This window comes from Amblyomma maculatum, unplaced genomic scaffold, assembly GCF_055883805.1.
Source record: "Amblyomma maculatum isolate TAMU_Amacu unplaced genomic scaffold, ASM5588380v1 scaffold_21, whole genome shotgun sequence".
Classification (NCBI taxonomy): domain Eukaryota; kingdom Metazoa; phylum Arthropoda; class Arachnida; order Ixodida; family Ixodidae; genus Amblyomma; species Amblyomma maculatum.
In genome coordinates this window covers 3,100,766-3,109,487 of record NW_028146746.1, presented here as the reverse complement: position 1 = coordinate 3,109,487, position 8,722 = coordinate 3,100,766, and the positions used below count along the sequence as shown (strand labels likewise).

Below are 8,722 nucleotides of genomic sequence, written 5' to 3'. Positions count from 1 at the left end.
CAGTAATAAAAACACGAACGCTAACAGACTGGAGACTTCTTTCAAATATTTCCGGGCTCTCATAACAGGTTGCATAGAGAAATGTGCTTTTACCGCATTTTCTTGGCCAATAAAATATACGCAAGAAACTAAACTGTGAGAAAGAAACAAGCGCCTAATGAATCGGGCCAACAAACGACTAATCTATGAGATAGAATGATGCTGACGGTGCGGATATATGAGAAAAAATGTAAGCATCGTATGCAACTAGCTTATAAAGAGGTGGCAGGTCGTGGTACTGAGATGCTTAGCTCAATAATTTTCAACAAACTTTCTTCAAATCCTCATTTCAGGGTGATTGAAATATTCCACTCGATTGAGCACTATTCTATGAAAGAATTTTCGTTGGTATGCTAAAAGTGAGCAAACTATTCGTAGTAGAACACAGCATTCACAAAATACAACTTGAACAGGTTAGGGTGTTAGAAACAAAACAGCTAGGCGCCTCTCCAGGGCGACGACGAGCTTCGCTGCTGGCACAGAGCCCTACATAGATGAGCAGCCGCAGAGCGCATTTATGCTGCTGCTGCTGAAAAGGCGATTACTAAAAAGCTCGAAGGATGACGCGACAATCGCTTAGCCGGCATGACGGCGGCAGTTGTATTTTGTTTCAAAGAGGGCGCTCCGTTCTCCTCGTCCAACGGCCACTCGTTCGCTCGGCTCGACGTTCGGTGGCACCGCGCACGGAAAATGCTTCTTTCTTCAAGAAATATTCCATGTAAGTTTTCAAATTTTTTCATTCAGATTTCATAAAGCGTTTGTGTATATTGGAGCAAAATATTAGCTTCTTAGATTGAGAAGTTTTTAAATTACAAGCGTTGTCTTACATTGCATTGTTGCTGCAGGCTGCGTAAGCCATGTGCTAGGGAGAGTTTTCTTCTTTTAGTATATTTCTTACGTTGTTAACTTTTGAAAAGTGGTTCTCAAGTGTGCGCGACTTGATGCCGATCATTTTGCAGCTTATTTCAAGTTAAACCGTCACTGTTTTGCAGAGTACTGATTTCCTAAAGTAAACAACTGCGTCTCATCGTAGCCCTAAAAGCCAACTTCGGATATTCACGGCGTTACAGTGGCTGGAACGGCGTATAGTCGTTGCGTGGCTCGGCCGCTCGGGTTCCCTCGGGTGACCTCGAGCGGAGTCAGCGGAGTCCGGGCAAAAGCATATTTTGTCGTGTCTGGTGCGATAAAACGCTAACCGCATGAGTCGCGCGGCAGCACGATGCGCAGTGCGCTGAGGACCGCTAAAGCATTGCCGCTCGGCGCTGTCGCCCAGATTCTGGGTTTTTAGAAAATCGCTCATGATGCTGGAACCAGCTCGCGAGGCAGCCAATCGCAAAAGGCTTCGGGGTACTCACCTTAGTTGTTTCTTTTTTTTTTTGCATGCAAAGTTTGTTTTCCTAGTCCGGTATGAGCGAAAATCCTGCAGACGCTCATTTCGTCTGATCCGTGCATATATGAGCGCATCGAGACGGTTTAGTAAAAGCTTGGTAGGGTAGTATTGCAAAACAAAAAATGCTAGTGTGGCTAGAGATTGGTAATTTTCGAAAGTTGCAGAAAAACGCCACTGCTTTAAATCATGTCTGCATCGCAGTATAGTAGCACGCCGCTGCGCTGGGACAATTTTTTTTTTTTTGGGGGGGGGGGCTTGACGCTTTTCAAGAAATTTCATCAGTGTTGCTGTTTAGCGCAAGAAACTGGATATAGCGTAACTGTACTCATTTACCAAACGAGGAGGCGGCGCTAACAAAGCAAGACTGAAAACGCGTCTCTGTCGCTGAGGTCCTTCGCTCTATGCGATGTGCACCAGCAGCAGCGACAGGCGTTGGCGTCGTCGTCGCGCGGTGCATCGCCAGGAATTGTCGCCTATTTTTATCTTTCTGTATCGTTGCTTCAGTTGCAATAGATCAGTTGCAAAACCTACACGTCAGCTTCCTGGTGCGGCAGACATTCCTGCACAATGGCGGCATAGACTTTGGGATAATAGTTGGGCACAGTGCTAGCACATCGCCTGACGGGTAGGGTAATTCCCGCAACTCTTGCCCATTCGTCACAGTATTATTCGCGTGCGCATTGTCGCCCCACTATTACCCTCTCCGGTTAGTGTCCCTTTTCTAAATTTTCTTCACCCCTAGGGTGACAGTGCGCCCCCCTTTATTCCAGCGTTAAGAATGCCCAAAAACCTTTCTCTGACAATGGCCTGTGCGTGGGGAACTGCATCCAAAGCAGCGTGGACTGTGGTAAATGCATGTACTGCACCTAACTATTATCCCTGAATCAGGTTCTGTCGCCGCTGTGCACGAATTCCTGCCTCACAGGGAAGCCGACTTGTAGGTTTTGCAACTGGTCTGTTATAGCATCTCCAGCAGGGCCGGAGCCTTAAGTGTGAGCGCTGGGTGGGCTCAGGCAATTTCAGTTCCAGGCCGGGTTCGGGTTTGTAGCATGAGGCCCGGGTCGGGCTCAAAATTTATGCCCGTGCACACCTCTAGTCGCGTCGGTTGTGTAGCACACGTTTGGCGCCCGTGCCTACTTTTAATTTTGTTCTTCGCACCATGACACTTTGCTCCAGCATCAAGACTGCATGAAACATCAGTATGCATTTTCCGGTCGTTATGCTAACTGATCGCCCCACCGCCCTGGCACAGCTATGTTATACCATGTGTAACATAGTGTTGCAATTAGTCCATTTTTTGAAACAGCTTTGAATTGAAATTATAGATTAACTAAACAGAGAAGAGCCGTGGTATGCTGTTATCATGATTTAGAGGCATCGATTTAATTGAGACTTTCTTTCCTTGCATTTAGGGCTCTTTGCTCTATAACGCCCGCAGTCCAGCTGCTCCACTTGTATCATCGCACTGCTTTTGCACAAGCAATCATCTGCCATCAAAGGGGTGCTGCCTGAATGTGAGGCAGACAACATCGTCAACACTTTGGTGCTGCAAGCCTGTCAACAACTGTGGGAGCCTTGCCATGAAACATGCTGTGTGTAAGGAAACATTGCCTCGGTAGGTATGACACATTGCCTTTGTTTTGCATTATATAAAAGCTTTAAATGCTCTGCTGGCGTTTTGCTATATGATTGCATGCTATATGACTTTTTCTGGCTTTTTAGCTCAAGGCTTACTTGTTCAGAAGTCTTGCCCACCAGTATGCAGAAAATAATATCCTCCATGTCCCTGGCAGTGCTTTAGTAGCTGGTGCTATATTTCATTGCTTTATTTCAACAGTATGTGACTATTTCAAGTTGAGGCATGATTGAGTGAACCTGTGGTGTAATAGCACAATAACAGACATAGCTTGTGAACTGAAGAAGCAGTTGTCATTTGCGTAACACGGGAGTGCAGGTGCTTTAAGTGATGGAATATTTAGCATACTTGATTATGCTTGCATTACAAGAATTCGCAGGAAGCCTGTATTGAGGTTGCAGAGAAGAAAGCCATTCAACATTGCTCAGGTTATTTGCCTTCCACTCTCACTTCATTACTGCTGCCTGCACTGTATGTATTTGTTCATACAGACATGCAGTTACTGACTGCTTGTACATTTCTGGTTGCCTACACTGGCTTTAGCCATGTAGATGTAATATTACTTTGATCTAAACCAGGCTATTTACTTTGCTCAAAGTGACAATTTTAAATAATTTTCTCCCCAAGCCATTGAGATTCGCCATTAGCTCCCAACTCGCTTTATTCGCAGCTGCAATGAATTTATTCTGTAACCCTAGAGCAAGACATTTGCAGAAAGATCATCATACAATACTCGTTCAAATTTTGTAAATTTTAGAGAACATTGTTTGTTTTTGCATATGCTCCTGTGTTCGGAAAACAGAGCAGACTTGCTTACAGTGCAGGAGGGGTGGGCTGAAAGACAAAAGGAAATTATTAGTGCAGCTGCTCATTCAGGCGTGCATTCCTTGTGCATTTATTGCTCTTATATATGTGCACCTTTGCCTGCATGCTTGCCAGGGCTTTCCCCATAATGGGTGGCAGTGATCTTGCCGCCTACCTCTCAGGGGGACTGTCCTTTTCCAACTACCTGCTCACAACCAACTCACCTCCTGGGCTTCAAATTTGTCATACTCAAGGACGATTTTCTTTGTTTGATGCTACCAGTGACGCCATTTAAGATACGCAGTGTGCATCATTGGTTCATTAGTTTCATTTCGGGATGTTGTCACCCCTTATATTCCTTACTCATATTTCTTTTTCTACATCCCCTTGCAACTGCCAAACGAAATAAGACGTATAAAACTGCCAGACTCCCGCAGTCTCTGAATGCTATGTCAACAACAAAAAGCTTTTGCATGTCTTAATAAAAGTAGAAATGATCCCCCGATGTTCTTTCTTATTGTCATATCTAGTCAGACGGTTTAGTGAACTGCCACATCACCAAGCAAATTGCAACTGTAAGTGCACTGAGGAGTCGTGCGTTAGAGCAAGCATATGGATCTTGTGTTGCTTAGCTGCTTAACTCCAAATATCCTCCTTTGTCAGACAAGATATTTTTTTAGAAAACTGGATGAGCCAGAAGAAAGCAGATTGGATTCTTAGCTGCATTGTTACTTGTTACACGTGTGTTCCACCCCTGTATACATGAACTCGGCAGAATTGCGTCGAGTACGTCTGTCGAGTGAAAAATCAGTTGTGGGGTTCATGTATACACAGTCGGGTCGAGTAAAATAGGCGGCGGAGCGGGTCGCGTTAACTCGATTTCAGGGGGTAGGTTAATTCGCTTGACCCGCTTATCTAAAGGCATGTAGACGCAGTCCAGTCAGGGAGTCTAGTTATGCATGTAGACGCTGTCCAGTCAGGGAGTATAGTTATGGGGAATTCTGGGATAGGAAAAGTCTCTGGAGCGGCGACGAGCGTCACTCGAAATGAATGCTTTTTAGCGCTCATCAACGATAAAAAATAATCGAAGCTCTCGATAGTAAAAGTCAATGGGATCAAATACGAGTAAGAACTTGCACAATAACTTCGAATCTCGATGCTACGCTCTGTTACGATACTTACTCACTAGAAAGCGAGTTCATGTAGACATCAGCCGTGTCGAGGATGATGACCTTGCTTACTCAACGCTGATTCAACCCGTTCTGTCGAGTCCATGTATACAAGGCTATTATACTTGTAATTTTAGGTGAACTCTCAGTTCGTGTATTGCACATTAAATTTGAGCGATATGTGTGCTTTTTTGCGTCTGTGCTGTTTTGTTCTGCAAACAATACTATTTCTCCAGACACAATCTTATTTTTAATTTGAGTACAAAATATTGTCCATTTTTGAAAAAAAAAAATAATTTGTGAGGCTGTTAAGGAATTTTGATTTTGAAATATATTCACAAAATATCAACATTTTATCGATACTGAAATATAAAATGTGTGCGAAAAAACGTTTCAGCTCAGGATTAAACTGGTTTTTCAAGGAACTTGTGATAGGGTGGAAGTGAAAAATCACCGTCATGCTAGATGTATCGTTTTTTTACGATCCCAAAGTCCCATCATGCATTGTATTTTAAGGTGTACTTAAGCAATGAAATAATATTTGGCCTCAGATATTCAGGCAGATTACTATTCTCTATACCAACAACTACAATCAGATGCCCGAGCACCACACCTGGTACCTGGACATAAAATCACCAAGGTATGCCTAACTGAATATAATCTTGCACGTGGAAGGTTGCCGATGGTATGGCCATATGATTAGCTGCGATGAGGGAAAATGCATACCTGGTAGGCTGCTAGCTGATAAGGAAGTACGATATCATTGTACTCAGATCTAGCATAACATTTTCCTGCCTATGCAAAGTAAATTTCTAGTACTTGCTCAATTGCTCATTGCAGGCTTACTGCAATAATTTTAGCTGAACAAGCATGCACTGTATGATTACTAGAACTTCTTGTTGGGCTTGTTCGTGTTTATTTATTATAAACTGAAGGCGCCAAAACAATGCACGCACACAAGAAAAGAACGGGACAGAGTTCCACTCACAACTGATTTATTGTGCAGAACAGGTACATATATATCTCACTGCCGGCACATGCGCAAGGAACACATTCAGCTACATCACATTCAGCATCTTGTAGTTTAAGATAAGCTATGTTCAAGAATGATTTCTCAGAGAAAGAGGCTATGGTATGAGGCATGGGCTTGTTGAACATATCTTATCTTAAACTGCATGACGCTGAATGGGTTCCTTGCGCATATGGCGGCAGTGAGATATATATGTACTTTATTCTGCACAATAAATCAGTTTTGAATGGCGCTCTGTCCTGTTCTTCTTTTCTTGTTTGTGTGCATGTTGTTCTGGTGTCTAATTTATAATGAGCACTGTATGAAAACTATTCCTTGGTACATTACAAGTAAGGCAATTGTTTACAGTAGAATGCAGCTAGCAATAACGCTGTGAAAACTAAAAAGCTGGAACTTGAAATGGTACTGTTATCTTGATAATATTATATGTGTGCGCAGCCTAGAGAATATCTGCGATGTACACACCTCTCTCAGCTGATTGAAGATAGCTTGATCGATTCTGTCAGGGCAATTATTTCTTCATTCTGGCCGCAGTAATGTATGCGTGCCTGTAACTGGTGTACTCCAGAAAAATATTCTTTAATGTGTTCTTTAATATCCACTTTTGCATGCTTAGTAATCCATATTGTCTATTGCAGGAATGTTTAAGAAGTTTTTAAAAATTGAACGTTCTGGAGCCTGAAGCGTCATATTTTCAGGAAATGTAATTCTATATGCACACTAAGCATCCACCTGAAGTTATCGGTTTGCCGGAAGCAGATTTTTTCTTCCAAATATCTTTCTTTTGTATCTGGAATGGATATTATTTTGCATATATAATTATTATCCCTACGTTATAAGATGCTGCATGCCCTTGCAGGCCCAGAAACCTGTCGCAAAGTGCTCTAAAAGAAGAATGTGTGGCAATAGGCCTTCAATATATACAGTAGAACCCCTTTATAGTAAAGCCACTGAGGCCAGCGAAAATATTTACTATATTATGGTCTTTACTGTATCAGTGGTCTGTGATGACATGGTCCTGAAAGTGCTGTCTAGTAGTTAAATAGGCACTTACTGAACACGTCTTGTTGCTTAATGAAAAAAAAAAAACCTAAATACCTTCCATCTCGCTTTTATCATCTCTTTGTGTGATTTTTTAATTATAAAATGTCTCTACATCTTGTGGAAGTACCTCTGAAGCATGAAGACGTGATTACGAATGCAACCAAGTTCGATTTCATGTAAAAACTAAAGCCTTCCATGAACATGGTGTCTCTTTTTGCTCTTTATGTCTTTTAAAAGGCAATAAATGATAAATTCGCATGGCACTTAAGTGCTGTAAGACCTTACTCGCTGCACCTCCACTTTCTGCCACCACTGCCTCATGATTTGTACTGCAGATTGCAGTGAATGTTGACCCATTTCTTTCCCTTCCCTATTTCGTGCTGCACTTTTACTCCTTTACTTTCTGAATGGAACACGCCGCCTCCTTGCTATGTTCGTAGACAGCTTTACTTTTTCTTCTTCGCGCTGCGCGCTTTCCCTCACGGCTCCAAGGCTTCTGTAAAGTAGGCTTCTTCTGACTGCTGCTACGGCTAGTAGTAAAGCCACCTAAACGAACACTCGGGGTTATTGTTTTGTTTTCAAATACAAAAAGTCTTGGCCTCGCGACTCTAGGTAGTGCGCGGGAGTCGTCGCCATGGCCAGAAGCACTTTAACCGTTTTGTACCAAAAACATCTTCACTATAAAGGGGAAAAATGTACAGTTGCCTATGGAAGATGAACTGGGACTTCAGTTTCACTTTGCTATATCAGACTTTACTATAGCGGGGTTCTGTATTTTGTACTCAATCGTATAGAGCACCCACACTTCAAATATGTGTTTGAATAAGTGTTCAGAAGGTGAGTTTAAATCTTATGGTGATATATGCTTGTCTTCTGTGCAGATGTCATTTGTAACACCCACGGGCCAATCTCCTCAACAAACTGTTCCTGAATGGTTGTTTCCTGCGGGGTGCCCAGCTTACTACCTGGGCCATGTGCTTCCCCCGCCCCCTCAACCTCATCACTTGATCCATTGACCCTTCACTGCCAACTATCATGCTCAACACAGTCCACTGCCATTTTCCATCCATGGTGGACACTGCCCTGGAGTGCACCCATGCTCAGCCTCCTATTCCTGCAACACCTCTTGCACTACAAGGCTATTGTGCATCAACCCTGCTCAACATGTCCAGCCCCTTCCATCATGAGCAATGCACACTGCACCCCATCACCTCTACCTGCACTACCTGGTCACGTGCTGCTTAGTGCCCTGTTTCCAATTACACCTGCTAGCATCTCCCATATTAGCCCTGTACCGAATGCCTCCTGCACTGTATTTTGGCCCTCTGATGTCCTTGTGGCATGTACATGTATATGAGCTCTCAATAAAATGTTTTCGGAAAATATTTTGCTTGCCTCATTTAATCGCATGGTTTTTATGGCTCCTTAGGGAGATGACATGCAAGGTGGTATTGGGAAATGACTGCATAAGAAAGCCACAATTGTCAGAGTGACAGTTAAGCAAATGGCAGCAGTAAGGGCAAGGGTGAAATAACTGCATGGCTAAAGGTGGCTTAATAGTGGCAGTGCCAGTGCCACGTGTGCCGATGAATACTTGTCGCATGCCAATA

At 43.2% G+C, this 8,722-nt stretch overlaps 1 long non-coding RNA gene across 1 annotated transcript; it reads left to right on the top strand.

Annotated features, from left to right (window-relative positions):
* The first annotated feature begins 682 nt into the window (after positions 1–682).
* On the top strand, positions 683–8,241 carry LOC146171492 (uncharacterized). The gene is made up of 3 exons (XR_014702865.1): positions 683–757; positions 2,842–3,044; positions 7,994–8,241. It is a non-coding gene; the product is annotated as an uncharacterized LOC146171492 (long non-coding RNA).
* The last annotated feature ends 481 nt before the right edge of the window (positions 8,242–8,722 follow it).